The sequence below is a fragment of the Haliotis rubra genome, unplaced genomic scaffold (assembly GCF_003918875.1).
Source record: "Haliotis rubra isolate DU_JTF1 unplaced genomic scaffold, ASM391887v1 Scf78, whole genome shotgun sequence".
Taxonomy (NCBI): Eukaryota; Metazoa; Mollusca; class Gastropoda; order Lepetellida; family Haliotidae; genus Haliotis; species Haliotis rubra.
Window position 1 is genome coordinate 303,924 of NW_025767501.1, and position 24,360 is coordinate 328,283.

Below are 24,360 nucleotides of genomic sequence, written 5' to 3' on the forward strand. Positions count from 1 at the left end.
TTGTTGATAATATGGAAATGTTTGTTATTTTTACCTGTAAAATGGTATTATGGATGATTAGAGGACCAAATTAAACGGCCTAGTTATTTTAAAAACATAGTTATTTCAATATTTGTTAAAACTACCTATTTTAATGAAGTAATAAACAAATAAATGCCAAAAACCATTTTATTTCTATTTCCGTGAGTACTTTAGCAGGTCTCCAGATAAGGGCCGTATTGACGTATGTACGGATAGAAAATATGCATGATACGGTAGGAAATAATTTTGAAAACAGATACGCACCACAGCAATGGTGTACGGTCTTAGAATCATTTACAGACGTATTTATCTGAAAACATATTGTTTTATTGTTTCACCTGTTTACACAAATAAGGAGTACGTACTCCTGATGTTGAAAAATTATCTGGAGCCCTGATTTAGCATCCTGTATTCAGCAGAGATATTGTTCTTATGCCCTCAGGGATTGGGATAGAGAACTTTGACAATGGGCTATTTTCAGGATGATTAGCCATTTTCTGAATTTAGAATGGGCCACTGCCCTTGTATCAATAGTAAACTTCAAAATTTTAATGGGACATTTTTTAATCTAATGTGCAAAATGGCCCATGGCCCCTGCTTTTCCCAATCCCTGTGCCCTATATGAAACTAAGAAACATTTGTGTCCTAGAGCTGGTTATCGTTACAGTTTGTCAGATCGATAATCGCTAGAGTCAGATCGATAATCGCTAGAATCAGATCAATAATCGCTAGAGTCAGATCGATAATCGATCGATTATAATTGTTTGGACAGTTATTTCATAGTCAAATGCCTATGTTAGCGAACTAACTTCCAGGTTGTTGTTAGCACCTGTCAACTCGTAGTATTTCAATGACGACGTGACCTTTTTGGGAAAGGGACATCCCAATCTAAATATATCTAGCATTGCTATTGGCTGACATACGCACTTGTGCAGCACACAGCTTCAGTTTAATGAGTAAACAAGCAATGGCGACCAGATTGTTCGGTAAAAGAAATCATGACAAGGTAGAATAAAATGTTTTATTGTATGTGCATCCAAATAATTATTATTTCCGATTATCGATCTGTAGTTTATTTGTAATCGACAATCGTTCATTTTGACTTGGATCAAACGATTAAACGATCCTACGATTAATCGCTCCAGCACTATTGTGTCCTGTATGAAACTAAGACATTGTCACTAGTATCTTGTATGAAACTAAGACATTGTCACTAGTATCCTGTATGAAACTAAGACATTGTCACTAGTATCCTGTATGAAACTAAGACATTGTCACTAGTATCCTGTATGAAACTAAGACATTGTCACTAGTATCCTGTATGAAACTAAGACATTGTTGTCACTAGTATCCTGTATGAAACTAAGACATTGTCACTAGTATCCTGTATGAAACTAAGACATTGTCACTAGTATCCTGTATGAAACTAAGACATTGTCACTAGTATCCTGTATGAAACTAAGACATTGTCACTAGTATCCTGTATGAAACTAAGACATTGTCACTAGTATCCTGTATGAAACTAAGACATTGTCACTAGTATCCTGTATGAAACTAAGACATTGTCACTAGTATCCTGTATGAAACTAAGACATTGTCACACTAGTATCCTGTATGAAACTAAGACATTGTCACTAGTATCCTGTATGAAACTAAGACATTGTCACTAGTATCCTGTATGAAACTAAGACATTGTCACTAGTATCCTGTATGAAACTAAGACATTGTCACTAGTATCCTGTATGAACTAAGACATTGTCACTAGTATCCTGTATGAAACTAAGACATTGTCACTAGTATCCTGTATGAAACTAAGACATTGTCACTAGTATCCTGTATGAAACTAAGACATTGTCACTAGTATCCTGTATGAAACTAAGACATTGTCACTAGTATCCTGTATGAAACTAAGACATTGTCACTAGTATCCTGTATGAAACTAAGACATTGTCACTAGTATCCTGTATGAAACTAAGACATTGTCACTAGTATCCTGTATGAAACTAAGACATTGTCACTAGTATCCTGTATGAAGACTAAGACATTGTCACTAGTATCCTGTATGAAACTAAGACATTGTCACTAGTTGTCTCTAGTATCCTGTATGAAACTAAGACATTGTCACTAGTATCCTGTATGAAACTAAGACATTGTCACTAGTATCCTGTATGAAACTAAGACATTGTCACTAGTATCCTGTATGAAACTAAGACATTGTCACTAGTATCCTGTATGAAACTAAGACATTGTCACTAGTATCCTGTATGAAACTAAGACATTGTCACTAGTATCCTGTATGAAACTAAGACATTGTCACTAGTATCCTGTATGAAACTAAGACATTGTCACTAGTATCCACTAAGACATTGTCACTAGTATCCTGTATGAAACTAAGACATTGTCACTAGTATCCTGTATGAAACTAAGACATTGTCACTAGTATCCTGTATGAAACTAAGACATTGTCACTAGTATCCTGTATGAAACTAAGACATTGTCACTAGTCTCCTGTACTAAGACATTGTCACTAGTATCCTGTATGAAACTAAGACATTGTCACTAGTATCCTGTATGAAAGACTAAGACATTGTCACTAGTCCTGTATGAAACTAAGACATTGTCACTAGTATCCTGTAAACTAAGACATTGTCACTAGTATCCTGTATGAAACTAAGACATTGTCACTAGTATCCTGTATGAAACTAAGACATTGTCACTAGTATCCTGTATGAAACTAAGACATTGTCACTAGTATCTTATGTATGAAACTAAGAGAAACTAAGACATTGTCACTAGTATCCTGTATGAAACTAAGACATTGTCACTAGTATGAAACTAAGACATTGTCACTAGTATCCTGTATGAAACTAAGACATTGTCACTAGTATCCTGTATGAAACTAAGACATTGTCACTAGTATCCTGTATGAAACTAAGACATTGTCACTAGTATCCTGTATGAAACTAAGACATTGTCACTAGTATCCTGTATGAAACTAAGACATTGTCACTAGTATCCTGTATGAAACTAAGACATTGTCACTAGTATCCTGTATGAAACTAAGACATTGTCACTAGTATCCTGTATGAAACTAAGACATTGTCACTAGTATCCTGTATGAAACCATTGTATGAAACTAAGACATTGTCACTAGTATCCTGTATGAAACTAAGACATTGTCACTAGTATCCTGTATGAAACTAAGACATTGTCACTAGTCTCCTGTATGAAACTAAGACATTGTCACTAGTATCCTGTATGAAACTAAGACATTGTCACTAGTATCCTGTATGAAACTAAGACATTGTCACTAGTATCTTGTATGAACTAAGACATTGTCACTAGTATCCTGTATGAAACTAAGACATTGTCACTAGTATCCTGTATGAAACTAAGACATTGTCACTTGTCAGTAATGAAACTAAGACATGTATGAAACTAAGACATTGTCACTAGTATCCTGTATGAACTAAGACATTGTCACTAGTATCCTGTATGAAACTAAGACATTGTCACTAGTATCCTGTATGAAACTAAGACATTGTCACTAGTATCCTGTATGAAACATTGACATTGTCACTAGTATCCTGTATGAAACTAAGACATTGTCACTAGTATCCTTGTATGAAACTAAGACATTGTCACTAGTATCCTGTATGAAACTAAGACATTGTCACTAGTATCCTGTATGAAACTAAGACATTGTCACTAGTATCCTGTATGAAACTAAGACATTGTCACTAGTATCCTGTATGAAACTAAGACATTGTCACTAGTATCTTGTATGAAACTAAGACATTGTCACTAGTATCCTGTGAATGAAACTAAGACATTGTCACTAGTATCCTGTATAAGAAACTAAGACATTGTAAGACACTAGTATCTTGTATGAAACTAAGACATTGTCACTAGTCTCCTGTATGAAACTATTGTCACTAGTATCCTGTATGAAACTAAGACATTGTCACTAGTATCCTGTATGAAACTAAGACATTGTCACTAGTATCCTGTATGAAACTAAGACATTGTCACTATTGTCATCCTGTATATGAAACTAAGACATTGTCACTAGTCACTAGTCCTGTTGTCACTAGTATGAAACTAAGACATTGTCACTAGTCTCCTGTATGAAACTAAGACATTGTCACTAGTATCCTGTATGAAACTAAGACATTGTCACTAGTATCCTGTATGAAACTAAGACATTGTCACTAGTATCCTGTATGAAACTAAGACATTGTCACTAGTATCCTGTATGAAACTAAGACATTGTCACTAGTATCCTGTATGAAACTAAGACATTGTCACTAGTATCCTGTATGAAACTAAGACATTGTCACTAGTATCCTGTATGAAACTAAGACATTGTCACTAGTATCCTGTATGAAACTAAGACATTGTCACTAGTATCCTGTAAGAAAATGGAAAGTACTTGTGCCAAGTATGAAACTGAGAATATCATTAAGTTAGATTTAGCAGAAACATAAACTGTGATGCTTGAAAAGCTTCAAACAGATTTGCCAATTTGCCCAAGCCTATATAGACACATCTCTTGGAAGACTGCCATGGTTCAACTACAGCAACTGAAAGAGTCACTTACAGAGAAATGAACTTCATTCAAGCATACACAGACTGGCAGGAGTAGTCAAGCATGACCAATCTTACATAGCTCATTTGAAAGCATTTCAAAACCTGAGATGACGAAGAAGATGACATTCTGTAATTTAATGTTCCAAAGGTCATTATTCAGAAGAAAATGGACGCAGTTACATATTCACTTCACACAAGAATTGAGCAATAAATTCCACATCACAGCACACGAATAACAGTAAATCTACAGTGTCAAAGGGTACATCCATAGTAGATTCAAGAAAGCTCCTAACACAGATAAAGACGTATCTGTTACCTTTGATGTAAATACAGAACTTGTTGTAAAGAAATGTAAAGAAATAACCCAACTGCAATATCCCTCAAAAGAATATCTTACATACGAATAACATCATATTTCTCAGCCACTTTGAAAACGGTGGTTAATAAACAAATAATGCTTTACCTGTCCAAACAAACCCATTTGTCACAGAAGTTTAGAGACTGTCCTACATTAAAAACATGTTCAGTAATGGTTTGCCTATAATTCATTTAGATTTATCAATAAAAACATTTTGGCAACTAGATGAGTGTTCTCAATGACGTCTTTCACAGTCCTTGAAAAACATGCTTACAATGGCAATCAGTTTCAGATTGTTTGTTTGCTGTTCAATGCCCACTCGGCAATATTCCTCCTATATTGCGGGCGGTCTATAATTAATTACCGGTAAGTCTGGACCAGACAATCCAGTGCTCAACAGCAGGGGCATCAATCTACACAATTGGAAATACAGTGACATGTGTCAATCAAGTCAGCGAGCATGATCACCCGATCCCGTTAGTCGCCACTTATGACAAGCATGTGTTACTGAAGACCAATTTTCAGTTTCACATAGAGGTGTAACATGTAAGGATGGAAGTTTTAACATTTACACACTAAACATGCTTTGTTTATTATTTAATTCTGCTCTCACCAATATTCCTTCATTTTTCCCAGCAGTCTAAAGAATCAAGTCTGCACCAAACAATCCTGTGATTAACATGAGGAGCATCTATCTGCACAACTGCACAACATGTAGAAGTTCATTCAATTCTGTTGAGCAGTTTTTGTGGAGAAGTGGATAGACTTCATCCCCTATTACACTATCATCATAGAGAAATTCAGCAAAATGTATCTAAGTTCAAATGTCTCTAAACTTACAAAAAAACACATTACAATACAAAAACAAAATATGAGATGCACACCATTAGAGTCCCAAGAAAGCCCATGTATAATTTCATTGAATTCCACAGAGCATTTTTTTGTGGAGAAGTGGATAGAGTACATTCCCTGTTCGTACGGACGGACGGACACGGAGGGTAACCCTATATGCCCCCAGCCATATACGGTGGGGGCATAAAAATATGGTTTATTATGCTTTAATCGCGAAAACAGTTTCTGTTATCTGAGTTTCGGCCATTATGCATATTCCACTGGAACTCACGTGACCTTTCCGCTCATGACGTCATATGTGACTAGATAGAGTCCGCCATATTGCCAAGTGCTACAGTAATACAAATCGTGTTGTTTCTGTCCTTTATGTAAATGGTACGATGGTGATTCCGTTCTCTGGGGATGCACGGAATCATCAAACAATGGAAAGAGCCACCATTTCTTCGGTTTTCTAAGTAAAGAGACAGATTTAGGCAGGAGAAATGCTCCGATCATTCCGAACATGCACACATGAGGTATGAAAATCCCCAAGCTAGGCTGAAGAAGGAAGAAGTACCCACGAGATTCATTTATACTCCATCATTCCCTGTTACAACTTACTGTCAGTGGTATTTTTAACATAAATTAAATCAAGTCCGATTGCCAGTCGAATTGCCCCTGCTACAAAATGCCCCAGCAAATTTGGTCAAATTGCCCCAGAGTTTTGGTCAAATTGCCCCAGTGGGATAGTCAAAATGCCCCAATTTATTTTAAATGATTAAATATAGGTCATACATGCATAGTTTTGTCAACTTTGATATTATGTTCTTCATATAAAAGTATATACATAGTTATGAGTTTACTAATGGAACATTAATCACAAATATTACTTCCTAATACCTTTTATATGAAGAACATAATATCACAGTTGACAAAAACTATGCATTTAAGGCATATATTTAATAATTATAAATAAATCTGACCAAATTAGAATGAATGACCAAATTAGCTGAGATATATATTTATATTATCAAAATCAGTATGAGATTTCACATGAGCTTGAAAATGTTTCGCTATAACGTTCTTTTCGGTTTGGAGCCCTAAATGCTGCAGTCTACCCAAAACATTGCCGAATGCAACGGCAAATCATGAAGTACTTGTTGCTTTCATTGTTTTCCATTTTGTCCAATTACGCACGTCGGCATCAGACTCGCTATTTGTCAGTAGTGTGTGCCGTGAAAGTTGTTCTGTATTCTCATTGGCTGACAAGATGTCATTCTAATGCTATGGCCGAGTACCATAACTATTTCCATAACCAAACACTTGGGAAAACATACATTGTCCTGACTAGTATTTTATAATTCACCAGTTTTCGGGGAATAACTTATCGGTGTCGCAAATATTATCTCTGCTCGACCAGGCAGGGATCTTGTATGGAGACTTGATACGTTATTAATGAGGACTAGGATCCTAAATTTTTTTCAACAAAATAATTCCAGTGTAAGTTTTGTAGCAGATAATTTCTATTTTCCCCCATCTGAAGCATAATTATTTTGTTTTGAAATCCCATACATCCTACAGTCACCCATTTGACACAAAAGGAACTGCAATCACATTTCAAAAAAAATAATTCTTAGGGACTGGTCATATATTATAGGGGTGGGTTTGCTGGTTGGAACTGTATCACATTTTGCTGACAAATAGTAATCTTGTTAAATGATATGGTCTATTTTTAAATTTATTTTGACCTCAAGCGGTGCCTCCGTTTCGCTTGATTCTTCTTCTTCATCTTCACTGGAAGATTGTCTTGCAAGATGTAAAATCGGATCGTATTGATACGGTCTAACATCCATTTCAGAAATGACATCAGGAACATCTTTTACTGCTTCAGAATCCATGGACACTGTTAAGTTGTGAGGTGAAATCAAAGAGGAAGCCATCAGCAACATTCACATATGAAGTCATGTAAGGTGATACCCCCTCTGCTCATTAACTGTCGGGTGTTTCCGTAATAGGCGGAAATACGAGTACGTTTTTTGTGTTTTTATTGCTATTTTACAAACTTTTTGTTCAATTTTAATCACAGAATCTGACTTTTAGAATATCCTTTACAATATATCAAAAGTTTTGTTTTCGTTCGTATTCTCCTTTAATAAAACAGTATGGGCTGGGTGGAAGCAAAACTAATATGGTTCAAGGACCAATAGATAGACTTAGTCAGCCAGTATGCCAGATATATGGCCATGCATCTTATACATGGGATCAAAGCCTATGAACGTGATGCAAGTTACAAATATCACCAAGCTTTTAAAACCCATAGACAAAAATACTGTACAAACAAAACACATCAATCATCTATTATGATCAGAACTGGCTTTTCTCTATTTCTTGGTTCATGGGTCAATAGGTGAGGAAAGGCTCAAAAACACAATTTGGATTATGTTATGGTTTTGTTCTTTTAGAAGTGTAAGTAAAGCTTATGTCATACATCCTAGTTTCCTTTCTGCAATATCCTTGCTATAATCACAGCCTGAATATGTCTGGACCAGACAAAGCAGTGGTTGATAGCATGAGCAAGAGCCACTAATCCCCCTCTTAGACATCAAGAGTCCTAGAGCATGACATTCTGATCCACTAGGTTATCTACAACACTCATAGTCCCAGAGCACGACCACCTGATCCACTAAGCCTCACCTACAGCAAGGAGAGTCCCAAAGCAAAACCACCTGATCCACTAAACCCCACCTACAAGAAAGAGAGTCCTAGAGCACGACCACCTGATCCACTAAACCCCACCTACAAGAAAGAGAGTCCTAGAGCACGACCATCTGATCCACTAAACCCCACCTACAAGAAGGAGAGTCCCAGAGCACGACCACCTGATCCACTAAGCCTCACCTACAACAAGGAGAGTCCTAGAGCACGACCACCTGATCCACTAAACCCCACCTACAAGAAGGAGAGTCCCAAAGCATCACCACCTGATCCACTAAGCCCCCTCCTACAACAAGGAGAGTCCCAAAGCATCACCACCTGATCCACTAAGCCCCCTCCTACAACAAGGAGAGTCCCAAGGCATCACCACCTGATCCACTAAGCCCCCTCCTACAACAAGGAGAGTCCCAAAGCATCACCACCTGATCCACTAAACCCCCTCCTACAAGGAGAGTCCCAAGGCATCACCACCTGATCCACTAAGCCCCCTCCTACAACAAGGAGAGTCCCAAAGCATCACCACCTGATCCAGTAAGCCCCCTCCTACAACAAGGAGAGTCCCAAGGCATCACCACCTGATCCACTAAGCCCCTCCTACAACAAGGAGAGTCCCAAAGTCACCACCTGATCCACTAAGCCCCCTCCTACAACAAGGAGAGTCCCAAGGCATCACCACCTGATCCACTAAGCCCCCTCCTACAACAAGGAGAGTCCCAAGGCATCACCACCTGATCCACTAAGCCCCCTCCTACAACAAGGAGAGAGTCCCAAGGAGAGTCCCAAGGAGAGTCATCACCACCTGATCTACTCAGCCCCTCCTACAACAAGGAGAGTCCCAAAGCATCACCACCTGATCCACTAAGCCCCCTCCTACAACAAGGAGAGTCCCAAGGCATCACCACCTGATCCACTAAGCCCCCTCCTACATCAAGGAGAGTCCCAAGGCATCACCACCTGATCCACTAAACCCCCTCCTACAATAAGGAGAGTCCCAAGGCATCACCACCTGATCCACTAAGCCCCCTCCTACAACAAGGAGAGTCCCAAAGCATGACCACCTGATCCACTAAGCCCCCTCCTACATCAACAAAAGTCCCAAAGCCTAGCCACCCGATAAATGGTAGACATCCACTGCATCACTTTGAACTTCCCTCCCACATAAAGCCATGATGTAACTTAAATACTATTTGAAGTGGCATGAAACCCTGCTCAATAACTCACTTACCACTAAAGACCTTTAAACTTTTGACAATTCAGAATTGATCCCAACCTTTACTGAAACCTTGGTCAAGGTAAAACAAAATTTTTGATCAAATGAACAATTTGTGTCGGGGGAGGAACACACTGAGGTGACTTATCGGTAAGTTTTATGATTCATTGGCCCATTTGAAGAACTAATGAACCAACCAGCGCAAAGACTAACAGACAAATGCAGTGTTCCAACACATATCACCCTACACTTTTTCAAGACTAATAATTACTGAACTCTTAAAACATGCACTTGTACAAAATCTGCCACCAGAAGAAATCAATAGCATACAGTCATTAAACACACTTCATAATGGAGTCGTAATCTCGAAGTAAAACAAGATTTTCAAAAAAACACTCGTTAGCCGCTGCAATGTCTGTTATAATGGCTGGAAAGCTGGAAAGATCAATGGCTTTTCTTTCTGAAATTTGACAATGCCTTCAAGGTTTTGCCGCCATTTCTTTCGATTTTCCTGTTTTCTGGCAGACTCCTTGTTGCGAAAGGATCAATCGGGCTTTCAGGTTCCATACTGAAAGTACTGCTCATGTGGCCAGAACAGTATCTAAATTTAATGACTGTCACATTTGACAAAAGTTGACGGTGCACACATGAGCCAGGAATATTGAACATGGGGTAATAGATACCGGCAAGAGAAGATCAATTTCCAAACAGGAACACCAAACTAGGTATCTTGACATGAAATTCCTCTCAGGATGTACAAGATGTTACAGCATTGATTTCTGACGACACTTATACATGATTGTACATATCACGGGAAACACTACATGACCTTTGGGGTCTTTGATAGACTTCAGACAAATCATCTAGGAATTCTGCTGATAAGCATTGTCAGGAAAAGTCATAGCGCGATTTATCAAATGGCTTGGCTAGCACGAAAGTCCCAGAATATGAAATGGCAGTGCCTGTATGAAGTCAAGATCCTCCATTGTATTGACGTAGCCCAAACTCTACACCTAGAAATGCAGTAATTGGTATTCCTAACTATGTATTAATTCATGTCAATTCTGAATCAATTTTCAAAAGACAAACTGATTGATTGTCTGATGTTTAATGCCAAACTGAGTAGTATCCCAGTTACCAGGCAACCAGTGACCTACAGTGTCTGGACCAGACAATCCAGTGACTGACACTGTGAGGCTGGGATTTGATGACAAGCACAGGGATTTACCTTGAGTCCTGTATTTGAGGGTCCCTGCAACTCATACTCTTAGTTTTCAGAGGTCCTGGACAATAAAATGGGGGTCCCAGACACTTAAATATTATTATTAATACTGTTATTGTATTGTGTATCATGATCATCACATTGTTACAGCAATTAAATTGCAAATAGTACCATAACCGAGATAGTAGCAAACTCAATGATAGCGTATTGTCACTTGATTGGAATTTTTACAAAAAGTATTTGGACTTTTTCTGAGTCCCTGTGGGCGCGCTAATATATTTTGTTGCGTCCATTGTAAATTTTCATGCGTATAGGACGCAGGAAATCGGGTACTGTAAATCCCTACATGTGTCAACAACACTGACCACCCAATCCACTAAGTTACCTCTTGTGACAAGCATTGGTTGTTGGGGACCTTTTCTAATCTGCAAAACAAAATATTAACTAGAATCAAGTCTGATAATTCATCTGGCAAAGCTTCACCTTATTTCCCTGTGCAGTACAAAATGGTAAAATCTGAAAAAACTTGGATCACTTTCAAATCTGTAACATGTCTTGTACGTGGCCCACACAGAAAAATTATGTTTTCAATCAGTTGCGCTGAAATGTCACAGCAAGGGGAGATAATCACTTGTCTACATAGGAATACCACTAGGGATAACTATGACTTTATTTTAAAATTTCATATCTGTTTCTGTATGTTTCAGTGGTACCCATAGATATAAGGCAACCATAATCCAGAGGGAACGTTTACAACATAATTTGGTAAAATCTGATTGGATGAAAGGACGAGCAAACAGACACCAGTCAAGTGAGGTAAACTGATTCATTACAACCAGGCCTTGTCAACAGCAACAATGCACCAATACGTTTGTCTCTGTGTGTTTAAAGACACACTCAACTATAGTCCAGCTCAGGAAAGCTGTCTGTAAATCATCAGGTCCAGACAGACAATCCAGCCATTGATACATGGAGGAGGATCCCCGACATCAGGATACGATGACAAGCAATCAACTCGGTCACCAAGCTTGACCAGCCGATACATTTAGTCACCTCTTACGACAAACGTGTTGCCCGTGGGTCGATATTCTAACTTTCCTAAGTGTTGTGTTATTTTGGGAGAATATATTAAGCACAGTATGATGGAGAACCTGATTCAAACTCCCCAAAAGGATGCTTCAATACATTACCAGTACTACTGTGTGTGTGTGTGTGCATGCATGCGTGTAAGTGTGTCTCGGAGCATGTATGTGTGGTGTGTATGTGTGTTTGTATGTGTGTTCACCTGTGTCTGTGTGTGTTCACTTGTGTCTGTGTGTGTGTTCACCTGTGTCTGTGTGTTCACCCTTGTGTCTGTGTGTGTTCACTTGTGTCTGTGTGTGTGTTCACCTGTGTCTGTGTGTGTTCACTTGTGTCTGTGTGTGTGTTCACCTGTGTCTGTGTGTTCACCTGTGTCTGTGTGTGTTCACCTGTGTCTGTGTGTGTTCAATTGTCTGTGTGTGTGTTCACCTGTGTCTGTGTGTGTTCACCTGTGTCTGTGTGTGTTCACCTGTGTCTGTGTGTGTTCACCTGTGTCTGTGTGTGTTCACTTGTGTCTGTGTGTGTGTTCACCTGTGTCTGTGTGTGTTCACTTGTGTCTGTGTGTGTGTTCACCTGTGTCTACGAGTAAGTGAGCGACGCAGTCTACAGCATAGGGAATCTACATTTCTACCACATTTTGTTTTAGGTAATTTGTAATGCATCTGAATATGTTTATAGGGATGTGTATTGGCAAATAAATTATATTGAAATATATTGCGATTCGTGTACTGTATTGCGATACCTATTGTGATATATTGGGAACTTAAGCTTTTGACAGTGAGTGACACTAATTGTGTACATCAATCCTATTTTCTACATTATAAGTTCCTAAACACATATGTTATGGTTCTGATAACAGCAATCACAAAATTACGTTGTATGGTCATGGATTCTAATTTCTCTTTTATACAATAAATCATAGTATTACAGTATGCCATTTTGTCATTGAATAATGAAGGAAAACATTTGTTGTGAATAACAGTACGTGTAGATTTTAATTTAAGCCATAAAAATAATAAAAAAACTTCATATATGCTCTTTACCCAATTTATTGGTTCTCAGAAAACATATTGCAATACGTATCTGTTTGAAAAGCATCCCTCCCTCTCTCCCTAGACAAACACCCAAACCCACCTACCCAACCACCCACCCACCTACCTACCCATTCACCCACCCACCTACCTACCCACCCACCCACCCACCTACCTGCCCACCCACCCACCTACCTACCTGACTACCCACCAACCTACCCACCTGCCTACCCACCAACCTACCCACCTACCTACCTACCACCCACCTACCTACCAACCCACATACCTACCCACATACCTACCCACCCACCTACCCACCCACCTACCTACCTACCTACCGACCTATCCACCTACTTACCCACCTGGCCTTCCTTAAATACCCATTATCTTTGTTCAAGAAGGGCAACAATAGGTGATATGTATACAGACGTCCAATATCACCAGATAAAGAAAAAATACATTGCATTTCATTTTCTATTTTGAACATCTAACCTTTACAGTCCTATCTTATCAACTAATCTTCATTCAGATGGTTTTAAAGAAGATAGTCCATTTTGAAACTATTTTAATCCTTTTTCCTAAATTGACCACTTTGTCCATTAATTTCAGCCTATCTGTTTCAGATACAAATACATAATTGATTCAACATAACACACTCACTTGCTTGTGTGTGTATTTTGTTACATGTTGATTTGGAAGCTGAACTTTCAAGTTTACCAGGAATCAGGACTCACCATACTAGAACTAGGTGTGAAGCCAATAAACAGCAATGAAATATGATTCAATTAACAATTGTATTCTAAAATTAACTATGTTCACAAATCAATACAAAGGTATCACTATTGCAGTTCAAACTTTCAAAATTGTGTAACAGTACAAATTCAGAGGCAGTATAATACAAGAGCAGTGTAAATAGCAATAATGAGGGAGTGAGTGAGTGAGTTTAGTTTTACGCCGCACTCAGCAATATTGCAGCTATATGTCCGCAGTCTGTATATAATCGAGTCTGGACCAAACAATCCAGAGATCAACAGCATGAACATCGATCTACGCAAAAGGGATATGATAGCATGTATCAACCAAGTCAGTGAGCCTGACAACTCGATCTCGTTAGTCACCTTTTACGACAAGCACGGGTTACTGAAGATAAATTCTAACCCGGATCTTCACGCTAGAAAATGCCACAATATTCTGTGGATTAGAACACTGTGGAAGGCACTAGAACTCTTCCTAAATATAGCACTGCCCCTGATTTCACAGGTGAGTGAGTGAGTATGGTTTTACACCGCTTTTAGCAATGTTCCAGCAATATCACAGAGGGGGGCACTAGAAATGTGCTTCACACATTGTGCCCATGTTGGGAAATGAACTTGGACCTTTGGCGTGACGAGCGAACGCTTTAACCACAAGGCTACCCTACCGCCCCAACTCCACAGGTAACACTGCCTTATAATGATATACAATTCTGAACACTAGCAACAGGTTCATGTGAGTGCTTATTTTAACAAATGACTCCATTATCATCCAAGATACTATCTACCTGATAACAAATATCCATCATCTGATAAAACAGTAGCGATCGTTTGACTTCAGAGCCATTTTAAGTCAATATATATTCCATGGTACGTTCATATACTGAGTAGGAAGGCGTTTCCTATTCTCGCGGTACTTACGGATATCGGCTGAAAAAATAACACAAACAATTCTTACCGTATGAATGCTTGTTGTTTTAAATTATGGGCCTTCTCTTCTAACATCTACATCTATCAGATGCTAGATCCATCAGGTAAATCACCACTCGTGAGCCTGGTGATAAACAATGCCATCCGCCATTGACAAAATGAGGCTTCTCCCATTCTCGCGGTATAACGAAGAAGTCACGTTGTGGAGTGTATGGAAGAGCAATCCTGTCGGAAAGCACGGGTGAAAGATCTGATATGTCCAAGTCGGTATTATAAGGCAAGATAACTTGAAAATGATAAATTCCAAAGAAGAAGTCATCAAAGTGAAAATATTAACATGAAAAGTCAAGTTTGTCAATCATTCTTCACATAAACAGTGAGGGCATCGGAATATGCTGTGACGTCTTAAAACTCGAATTTCCGAGCAGTAGACTAGATGAGTCCAATGGGGACAAAAGTCGCATTTCCCCACTTCACAAAGACAATTTGGGGACATCTACGAAGTTCCTGAGGTTGAAACTTGTTGCACGCGCACAGCATTTTTCTTCCTCTGCGAAAGATGACGCCATCACTGTCGCCACTGATTTCCGGCGAAGATACGGGGATGGCACCATTGTTGACACACAACCCTGATGTAGAAGGTCGCACAACTTCCCCTTAGCGTGATGACATATTGTTATTACTGTCTAAAACTTTCGTTTTTACATGCAGATGAAGAGAAGTGTTTAGATTTTTGCTTCTCTCGCTGCTTCTCAAGATGTCAGTGTTTGCCTTCTTCATGAGATTGCCAATGACGGACTTGTATGGTGGAACAAACTTCCTCCTGGATTTCTTCTGGACAACTGTTTTAATTTTCCTCGCTTTGAGAAAATCGCCAGCAAGAGTAGAAGTATCAGTCGACAACTGTGATTCGCACACTGTCACGGGTGGAGCGCTGACACTACCAATTATATCACCGTGCCAGCGGAACTCGGAGGGACGCACCACAGACGATGTTGTTTTAACAGCTGTAGTAGACGTGTCCGGTTTTCTGTGAAGACATCAGTGGGATAAATAATCGCTGGTGCTGTCTGTGCTTCACCTATGACACCTCGATCAAACGGGAAGATTCCCCGACTTTGCAAAAACGCTGCTGGTAATGTTGGCTGGACATAGCGCTTTAATATATGGCTGCGCTGACAAAGCTGCGACTTCATATCTTGTGATAGATACCCCAGGGTTGTTATGAAGGTATGTTTGACATTCCCTGTAATAGTGATTCTTGAAAGGAGCGAATACTCCAACATCAAGAGGTTGAGTCAAATGGCTTGTGTGTGGTGGAAGAACAAAAAGAACGACGCTTCTTTTCCTTGCCCAGTCGGTTAGCGTCAGAGATATATGTGATTTGTGACCGCCATAAAGGATCAGTGTAGGTGGGACAGCATTCCCTTCCTTTATTCCAGCATGTTTGGCGAGATGATCCATCACATAGGTATCAAAAATGGCTGAATTCGACCAACCGGTTTCGCGACATCTTCCCGGTGGATCCGACTGGCGCACCTGGCCAAGAGATCGTCTGACCAACGCTTTACCTGGGAAAACGTAAAAGGAGGAACATAATTTCCTAGCTGCGTTAAGCTCCGCTATGATGGTGACATTTGCTGATCTAGGTGATGTGATGGCTTGGGGTTGGAATCTTTTCCACAGACAACCTTAGATGGAGTATGTTCGTGCTCACACCAGTTTCAATTCGATGTTAAAGATGCGCTCAGGCAAACTGTTGAAGCTATGCCTCGTCATAATAGCTTTTAGCTCACGGAAGTACTTATCTATTACTTCTTTGAAGCACCCTTTGCCCTTGCTAAATGCAGTTTCTGTGGTTTGGCTAACTTCAGATCTGGCCAACGCTTCAAGAAGCCATAGAACCACTTGTTACTTAAGGAATGGCTAGCCTGAACATATTTGCCAACTGACTTGACATAGTCGGCTGCAAGATATTGGATGTTGCTCTTAGAGTAACCATATCCAATGTCCGCCATGTATTTCACATGGTTAACCAGAGATTCCTCTTCTGTAGTTGTTAAGAGTCTATCAGGTCCAGGTGTCCCGTCCCAGAGCCACATTACATCGTGTTTCGATCCCTCAAAGTTGACTCGGGACGCCATAGACACGCGAAGCTCTATAGACTGACATTCCTGTAGTGGTAGCCTCGTACGCTTTTAGAAGATTGTCTTTATCATATGGCTTCTTTACCCTACCGGGACCCTTTGCTCCCTAAAAGACAAATACAAAATCCCTTTTGATATCGATATATGCATTGGTATTTGTTATATCTACTTTTTATTAATATAAATTCTATGTTAAAATGTAATGAATGTAGAAGTCGTGACATAAACAATTGTTTTTTTATGAAGTCACTTTTCTATTGTTTTTTCCCCACAAATTTACCCTTTATTATGAAATTCATATCATATCATATTCTTTTGATCAATTACTCTTTAGAAAACTATTCAATTTTATGTAAACGACACATATATCTAGGTTACAAAAGCTTAACAACGGTGATTGCGCCCACTTCCGTTATATGGCCTTTAAATGTTTCCATACTTTTTACAGCCCGCGAAAATGAAGTCATGTGACAATCATGTGATTTCTATGTGTCAATAGGTCGTAATGTAGCAGACGATGTTTTTGCTGGAGACTGAATGTTTTTGTATGAGTTTTTAACTAGATAGAGATGCAACATCGTGACAGAGTAAATATCATTGACCCCTGGCATATAACAAACAAGGTGTTATGGTTCTTTTCTTTAAAACTCACCAATATTCGTGACATTGCAAGATTTTGTTCACTCGCAGACTTGGGCCACTTCCTAGTTACCGGTCGGCAAGGTAAACAACCGCTAGGTGTCGCGTATCAGCGATTTCGGCAGAAAACGTGTTTACCGCGAGAATAGGAAACCCACGAGAATAGGAGACGTGAGTCAGACTTGGACAGTAAAATTAAATATGCACGTTACCTTGGCTTGGACACAGTAAAAATGAGTTTAAGGATACTTAGATTTCTATTTTCCTAATGAAACTTTCAATGAGGACAAAAACCATAAATTTTTAATAAAAAAATCAAAAACATTTAATCAAATAAACGAACATCTTAGTTTCATTCCGCCATATAGCTGGAATATTGCTGAGTGCAGCGTAAAATTAACTCACTCACTCACTTAGTTTCATTATTAACGCCGTTGCTATGATCATTTACTATGTTTTGAAGCTGTCAAGTTACTTGCACTGGGTGCAACCTGCTGGTAAATGATACTTGCACCAACTAATCTTATCTTGCAAAGGTGCAACCTGTTAATGGCTAAATCACACCCTGTAAAGTTGAACACCACTTTCAGTAACAGATACTCCCTGTACTCAAATGCCAAATACTTGCATCCATGGTGTTTCATAACCCTTGTTCAGTGATTAGTATAAATGTCACGATTTTCCCCATAGCCTCACATGCTTTGACAGACACCATAATGTAGTATGAAGGATTGTATGGGTGTCAAGTAAGTCCTTGCATGAGTGAAATTTATGGCCTCTCTGACATATGTTTGCTGATCATGTTTGCATGCACCGCCAATTCTGGAGCAAGGATATTTACATACCTGTCTGGCATTGGGGATTACACACAAGAATTAATGTAGTACTTATCCTGACTTGCGTTGTACTTAAGACGAACAAGAACAAAAACGATTACTTCATATTGGAAGTGGCTGCTTCCCTTTTCATCATTTTTTTTATCAATTATGAATTTTGGTATTGCACGTAAAGTTGTCTGTATCATTATCATCATCTTTACCATATGTTCCATGAACAGCACCATTGGCACTTCGAAAAATTGACAAAGGTGGGTAATTATAAACTATTGCATTGAAAGCATACATTATGAGTTCAGGGACAAGTGAGTGAGTGAGTTTTACACCCCTTTTAGCAATATTCCTGCAATAACATGGCGGGTAACACCAGAAATGGGTTTCACACATTGTACCCATGTGGGGAATCGGACCCAGGTCTTCGGCATGACGAACGAACTCTTAATCCACTAGGCTACCCCACAACCCTCCAAGCGGAAGAGAACAAATTTAGATTAAAAATTGATGAAACTAAAACTGTTGCAGTAATTGGTTACTAGACATGTCGATTGACAATCTTAAGTCTAAAAATAGTGTTTCCCATTAAAGTGAGCATTTCTTAAAAGTTATAATCAATATGATCTAGTGATATTTCCTGTTTGAACTCAGGAAACAGCAATCAGACTGATGTGTTATATGGTTGCTCTTCTGCACTACCGGTGATTCAGGAGACATGCCCCATGTTATTATTTCAATGACTGTTCAGTTCAAAGATCAATAGAGATTTATCTGTAACAATTAATGCACACAGATAAAAACTGTCACACTTCTTATTTTTTTGGTGATATGTATTTGTTGGAGGATCCCTGGTAGTTTTTATCTAGTACAGAATGGCTTGTCGGGTCACTGATAGAAATTGACCAAAGAGTGATCATGAAATAGGCGACAACCTTGACAATTTTCAAAACACAACAAACAAGGTTGTCTGGTCAGTGCTGTTGAAAATAACTGTGTAAGTTGGTGTTATTTCAAAATTCCACACGATTTCAGAAAACTGAAATTCAATATATTGGATTGAAACTTGACAAATATGAAACTTAATAAAACTGATCATAAATGCTAAAACATACACATACAACAAAATTATCAGACTAAATGGGATCCCTCAAAACAGACTTCTTGACATGCTCTTTCAGGGCTTATCAGGCCATGATAAAGTTTTTCATACCAATGTGAAAAAATCAATGTCTCTGCACAATATTCTCACCTGTCTATACAGTTGTTCCTTTAATTAAACCAGTGTATGATTTACAAGGTAATCCAGACTGTCATAAAAACATTTGATACTGGGCACTTATAAAGATTACTTTTTGTAAATGTTGGTCACTGAGTGAGTGAGAGAGTGAGTTGGGTTTTAAGCCAGGGAGGACACAGTATTGCTAATGCAGTTCATATACTAAAATTGGAACAATATAGAGAAGATTAGCAAGGCCCCTGCACAAGGATTCTTATAGACTGTGGACAAGGACAGTTATTGGAGCTGGGTTCTTCGAGACTGTGGATGAGGGCAGTTATTGAAGCTGGGTTCTTAGAGACTGTGGATAAAGGCAGTTATTGGAGCTGGGCTCTTAGAGACTGTGGATAAGGGCAGTTATTGAAGCTGGGTTCTTAGAGACTGTGGATGAGGGCAGTTATTGGAGCTGGGCTCTTAGAGACTGTGGATGAGGGGCTCTTAGAGACAGTTATTGAAGCTGGGTTCTTAGAGACTGTGGACAGTTGTTGGAGCAGGGCTCTTACAGACTGTGGATGAAGGCAGTTATTGAAGCTGGGCTCTTAGAGACTGTGGATGAGGGCAGTTATTGAAGCTGGGCTCTTACAGACTGTGGATGAAGGCAGTTATTGAAGCTGGCCTCTTAGAGACTGTGGATGAGGGCACTTATTGGAGCTGGGCTCTTACAGACTGTGGGCAGTTATTGGAGCTGGGTTCTTAGAGACTGTGGATGAGGGCAGTTATTGAAGCTGGGTTCTTAGAGACTGTGGATGAGGGCAGTTATTGGAGCTGGGCTCTTAGAAACTGTGGATGAGGGCAGTTATTGAAGCTGGGCTCTTAGAGACTGTGGATAAAGGCAGTTATTGGAGCTGGGCTCTTAGAGACTGTGGATGAGGGCAGTTATTGGAGCTGGGCTCTTAGAGACTGTGGGTAGTTATTGGAGCTGGGTTCTTAGAGACTGTGGATGAGGGCAGTTATTGGAGCTGGGTTCTTAGAGACTGTGGATGAGGGCAGTTATTGGAGCTGGGCTCTTAGAGATTGTGGATGAGGGCAATTAATGGAGCTGGGTGCTTAGAGACTGTGGGCAGTTGTTGGAGCTTGGTTCTTAGAGACTGTGGACAGTTGTTGGAGCCGGGTTCTTACAGACTGTGGACAGTTATTGGAGCTGGGCTCTTAGAGACTGTGGACATTTATTGGAGCTGGGTTCTTAGAGACTGTGGACGTGGGCAGTTATTGGAGCTGGGTTCTTAGAGACTGTGGACGAGGGCAGTTATTGGAGCTGGGTTCTTACAGACTGTGGACAGTTATTGGAGCTTGGTTCTTAGAGACTGTGGACAGTTATTGGAGCTGGGTTCTTACAGACTGTGGACAGTTGTTGGAGCTCGGTTCTTACAGACTGTGGACAGTTGTTGGAGCTGGGTTCTTACAGACTGTGGACAGTTATTGGAGCTGGGCTCTTAGAGACTGTGGACATTTATTGGAGCTGGGTTCTTACAGACTGTGGACGAGGGCAGTTATTGGAGCTGGGCTCTTAGAGACTGTGGACAGTTATTAGAGCTGGGTTCTTAGAGACTGTGGACAGTTATTGGAGCTGGGTTCTTAGAGACTGTGGACAGTTATTGGAGCTGGGCTCTTAGAGACTGTGGACATTTATTGGAGCTGGGTTCTTACAGACTGTGGACGAGGGCAGTTATTGGAGCTGGGTTCTTAGAGACTGTGGATGAGAACAGTTGTTGGAGCTGGGCTCTTACAGACTGTGGATGAGGGCAGTTATTGGAGCTGGGCTCTTAGAGACTGTGGACATTTATTGGAGCTGGGCTCTTAGAGACTGTGGGTAGTTATTGGAGCTGGGTTCTTAGAGACTGTGGATGAGGGCAGTTATTGGAGCTGGGCTCTTAGAGATTGTGGATGAGGGCAGTTATTGGAGCTGGGTGCTTAGAGACTGTGGGCAGTTGTTGGAGCTTGGTTCTTAGAGACTGTGGACAGTTGTTGGAGCCGGGTTCTTACAGACCGTGGACAGTCATTGGAGCTGGGCTCTTAGAGACTGTGGACATTTATTGGAGCTGGGTTCTTAGAGACTGTGGACGAGGGCAGTTATTGGAGCTGGGTTCTTAGAGACTGTGGACGAGGGCAGTTATTGGAGCTGGGTTCTTAGAGACTGTGGACAGTTATTGGAGCTTGGTTCTTAGAGACTGTGGACAGTTATTGGAGCTGGGTTCTTACAGACTGTGGACAGTTGTTGGAGCTTGGTTCTTACAGACTGTGGACAGTTGTTGGAGCTGGGTTCTTACAGACTGTGGACAGTTATTGGAGCTGGGCTCTTAGAGACTGTGGACATTTATTGGAGCTGGGTTCTTACAGACTGTGGACGAGGGCAGTTATTGGAGCTGGGCTCTTAGAGACTGTGGACAGTTATTAGAGCTGGGTTCTTAGAGACTGTGGACAGTTATTGGAGCTGGGTTCTTAGAGACTGTGGACAGTTATTGGAGCTGGGTTCTTAGAGACTGTGGACATTTATTGGAGCTGGGTTCTTAGAGACTGTGGACGAGGGCAGTTATTGGAGCTGGGTTCTTAGAGACTGTGGATGAGAACAGTTGTTGGAGCTGGGCTCTTACAGACTGTGGATGAGGGCAGTTATTGGAGCTGGGCTCTTAGAGACTGTGGACATTTATTGGAGCTGGGTTCTTAGAGACTGTGGATGAGGGCAGTTATTGGAGCTTGGTTCTTACAGACTGTGGACAGTTGTTGGAGCTTGGTTCTAACAGACTGTGGACAGTTGTTGGAGCTGGGTTCTTAGAGACTGTGGACAGTTATTGGAGCTGGGCTCTTAGAGACTGTGGATGAAGGCAGTTATTGGAGCTGGGTTCTTACAGACTGTGGACGAGGGCAGTTATTGGAGCTGGGCTCTTAGAGACTGTGGATGAGGGCAGTTATTGGAGCTGGGCTCTTAGAGACTGTGGACGAGGGCAGTTATTGGAGCTGGGTTCTTAGAGACTGTGGACAGTTATTGGAGCTGGGCTCTTACAGACTGTGGATGAAGGCAGTTATTGGAGCTGGGCTCTTACAGACTGTGGACGAGGGCAGTTATTGGAGCTGGGCTCTTAGAGACTGTGGATGAGGGCAGTTATTGGAGCTGGGTTCTTAGAGACTGTGGATGAGGGCAGTTATTGGAGCTGGGCTCTTAGAGACTGTGGATGAGGGCAGTTATTGGAGCTGGGTTCTTACAGACTGTGGACAGTTGTTGGAGCTGGGTTTCTTAGAGACTGTGGACAGTTGTTGGAGCTAGGCTCTTACAGACTGTGGACAAGGACAGTTATTGGAGCTGGGTTCTTAGAGACTATGGACGAGGGCAGTTATTGGAGCTGGGTTCTTAGAGACTGTGGATGAGGGCAGTTATTGGAGCTGGGTTCTTAGAGACTATGAACAAGGACAGTTATTGGAGCTGGGTTCTTGAATAAAATATGATATATAAAAACTTATACTAAGGGACTGTGTATGCACTGGTGATGTGCTTTGTTCAGGATTGGTTAATAGACAGGGTATGTACTTTAGCCTTGTATTTTGAAGGTTTTTACAAGGGTGGTGGTCAGGGAGTCAGGGTCGCTTTACATGTGGAGGTAAGAGGTCGCGTTATCGACAGTGATACACAGTATACCAACTTACGTGTTAAGTCCCTTGCCAAAGGCTTGGGATTATCACCATTCAATCAACTTGGGACTGATTACCTACCTCGTCATCCAACAGACAAACATACAAAACTCCTCATGAATAATCCTTTGTAATTTCAATATGACATGAACATTTTGCCATTAGCAAGTTTCTGTAACTTTAGGTCAAGCAAAGTAGATATCCAAGGGCAAATACAGATAATGAAAGAGAGTGGACGAGGACTGAGCTGGGATTTATGGCTATTTGAAGAGTATTTCAGCAAGATCTCACAGTGCCGGCTCAAAGTGAGGAGGAAATCCTCATGTTGCAGATCAGAAACATTTGCCTCCTCGTGAAACCAACTAGGATACTTACAGTGTTGATAAACCAAGAGCCATAATCACAGCAAATACAGAACTTGAACACACAATCAGCTGATCCTGGCGCAGTACAGGGCCGCAACTTTACACAGCAGTTTAGAGTATTACTGACCACCCTTGGAAGTATAGGAGGGGCTCACTGCCAGTTGTTGAATGAAATAATGAAATGCCAACAATCAAAAAAGGTAATTGATAATCCATTGAAAAATCTCTGAGTATAATACGTTTCCTTTTATAGCCATTAACATTTCAACACAAGTCACTATCGGACAAAGGTTTCCTGTGTGTAACTGTTTATGACATAATCATGGACTTCAGGCCAAGTGAATTTAATTACTTGTTTATAAGCATGTGACTTTTGAGCCCTTTTCAGAAAACAAGAAAAAATGTTAAAATCAGGGACCAGAATGATTGCTTATTGTCACCTTGCATTTTGCACTGTGCTTGTTCGTTCAAGGTTGCTCCAATAAAGACTTGTTTGAAGCAACAGAGATACCATGTACTCTTCAAACCTCTAAATTCACCTTGAAAACAGCCATATGACTAATTTAACAATTAGCTAAGAAACTCTTTGGAATTTTATCTTCCTATAAAAGGTAACTTTACCTTTTTTGGATGCAAGCAAGAAAATGATTGGTCTGGTCTTGGGATATTTTATTTACTGCAGACACATTCAAGCAATATTTGGCCTTGATTGTTTTCATCTGAATTGATAAAATATGCA

General features: G+C 40.2%; 1 protein-coding gene and 1 non-coding gene across 3 annotated transcripts in view; one reads left to right on the forward strand and one right to left on the reverse strand.

The window, feature by feature from the left end:
- The window catches only part of LOC124260854 (zinc finger CCCH domain-containing protein 10-like), a 292,806-nt gene that overhangs the window by 158,259 nt on the left and 110,187 nt on the right, over window positions 1–24,360 (reverse strand). The window lies entirely within an intron of this gene.
- On the forward strand, window positions 19,772–19,874 carry LOC124260893. Its single transcript, XR_006894206.1, has one exon. It is a non-coding gene; the product is annotated as a U6 spliceosomal RNA (small nuclear RNA).